This window comes from Nicotiana tabacum, chromosome 20 (assembly GCF_000715075.1).
Source record: "Nicotiana tabacum cultivar K326 chromosome 20, ASM71507v2, whole genome shotgun sequence".
Lineage (NCBI taxonomy): Eukaryota > Viridiplantae > Streptophyta > Magnoliopsida > Solanales > Solanaceae > Nicotiana > Nicotiana tabacum.
Window position 1 is genome coordinate 133176068 of NC_134099.1, and position 2586 is coordinate 133178653.

The 2586-nt window shown below is 38.6% G+C and overlaps 1 long non-coding RNA gene across 1 annotated transcript; it reads right to left on the reverse strand.

Moving 5' to 3' along the window:
* Nucleotides 1-2132: 2132 nt before the first annotated feature.
* Nucleotides 2133-2586, reverse strand: LOC142174170 (uncharacterized). The gene is made up of 3 exons (XR_012703517.1): nucleotides 2471-2586; nucleotides 2332-2385; nucleotides 2133-2263 (listed from the first exon to the last, which is right to left on the reverse strand). It is a non-coding gene; the product is annotated as an uncharacterized LOC142174170 (long non-coding RNA).

Below are 2586 nucleotides of genomic sequence, written 5' to 3' on the forward strand. Positions count from 1 at the left end.
TGGCAGCAACAGACCACCAACAACATAAATTCCGGAGGCATATGGATTCTATCAGGCAAGAAGACGATGCAGCATATCGTTGGTTAATGCGACATGATCCTGAAAAGTGGACGTTGCATGCAGATGGTGGCAGACACTGGGGAATTCTTACTACAAACGTGTCAGAATCCTTCAACGGGTTATTAAAGTCGGCAAGAGGATTGCCTGTCACAGCCATGGTACGTATGTCGATCAAGCAGATGGCGGAGAGGTTTGTACAATGGTCTGCAGCTGCAACGGAATTGATGGAAAGGGGTGTTGAATTTATGCCAGTGCCTATGAAGAGAATAGAGAAATACAGACGGCGAGCACATTGGCATTCCTTTTTGCAATATGATAACGAACGAGGTATTTTTGAAGTTCGCACCGCTATCCATAATAATCGGGGTAATAATGTACATACTGTAAATGAATCCACAAGGTTATGCTCATGTGGGAAATGGTCAATCTACCACATGCCTTGTTCACATGCCATCAAGTGTTTTCAACGTGTTGGTTATGCGGAGACCAACTATATTGATCAACAATATAGTGTTTCCAAATACCTAAACACATATAGTGGTCAGTTGCAACCAGTGGGTTCTGAGCATTACTGGCCCCCAGAACCATTTAAAATGGTGTGTAACAAGTCCTATTTGCGTAAAAGACAGGTGCAGAAGAGAACGCGTATACGGAACCAAATGGATGTTAGTGATATCGTATATGCACGCAAATGTGGTATATGCTCGCAAACAGGCCACGACCGTAGAAAATGTCCTTTGGGTGGCAACAATAATCAAGCTCAGAGCGGGTGTTCTTCTATTGTACCTAACTACCCATGAGTTCATGCTGTAATAATTAGTTGTTATGTATACGATTTAAGTATTTATGAAATAATATTTTCTTGTTTGTTAATTATGATTTGTACTTTCCCTTTTTACCTATTTAAATAATAATTTAATATAATTATCGGTATATTTATTATGTGTGTTGTCTTGTCGCTATCACGATATTTAATACACAAAATATACATATGGCGCTATGTGTGTCTTGTCTTGTCGAACTGAAAAAGCTGAAAACATCATGATATGGCGCCATTAGATATGTGTGACCGGCTGACATAAAGTCGTCTCGTCAACATCATGATATGGCGCCATTAGATATGGCGCTATCTAATATAGCGTCATTAGATATGGCGCTATATGTGTCTTGTTTAGCCTATAAATAATGGGGTCATTGTAGTTATTTTGTGTGCTAAAAATTTCCCCCAAGAAATATTTCATTAAAAGTAAGTAAGGTTTTTATTATAAGCAAATAGTTCACAAATGGCTCAACCTGGTCGTCCACCAATTTGCTTATGTGGAAAACCATGCATGATGGATTGTGGGTGGGAAGGTGCTAACGTTGGACGCCGCTATTGGTGCTGTATGAACAAGTTGTACAAGCAACCCGACGAACCTACTTGTGAATTTGATGAATGGGCTGAGGAACCATGTTATCAGGAAAGCTACAGGGATAGATTACAGGAATTTCATAATATGTTGTTATACCAGCATAGAATACAAAAGGAGGGAGATAGAATTATTACAGAAATGAGGGAGAAACTGAAGGAGGTGGAAGATAAAAAATGGAGAGCAGAATGGAATTGTGAAGCACACAAGGAACGCAACGAAAAATATAAACGGGAACTTGCGGAGGTGAAGGCGAGAGTGAAAGAGTTAGAAGAAGAAAAAGAACAAATGGAAGAACGATTTAAGTGGTTGGAGCGAAGAATAAATGACAACTGAGGATGGAGCATTGACGTGTATGTGTTTAGTGTCATTTTCATACGTCATGTATTTTTATTATGTTGGCCTGTTATGTTTGTGTTTGTGTTGTAGTAATGTTTTTCTTGTTTGTTGTACTAAATTTTATTTTAATTTAAGTGGAAGTTAAGTTTAAGTTGTTGTGTTACTATACCAAATACTATAAAACAAAATGAGAACTAAAAAAAAGTAACTGTCATATTCGACTAAATATTATTGTTAATGTATACAAAAATATTATTTACACCAAAAAAACAAAAATATGGAAGACCGAATCAATGTGTCCCGCATCCGGTGTGTCTCAAAGTAGTCGTTGGCCTGAGGCGCATCCCCTGCCGCCCGGGTACGCTATCAGGATCATCATCATCAAGTCGTCTCCTTATGGCCGGATGCGGCACAGGATGACATGTATCGGTGGTGCTGTCAGGTCCAGTAGAAGGCTACATAATAATATCAAACTTAGTATAGAAAACTACATAACAATTCACATAAATTTATATTGTCTTACCATAATCGTGTCTGGATCCTGAATGTAGTCATCTGTCGCAGCATCGCATGAAGCCTAAAAAAGTAAATTAATAAAGTTAAAACAAAATAAATAAGTTATAGTAAAAACAGTAATAAAATTAATACTAATAAACTCATACCTGCGCATGTGATGAGCTGCCATAACTCAGTCGGTGCCCACTATCAAAATCTCGGATCGGTCGAGACTCATCAGTGGTAGACGGGCCAGGGAAATATCTACCCAACTCCACTCCTT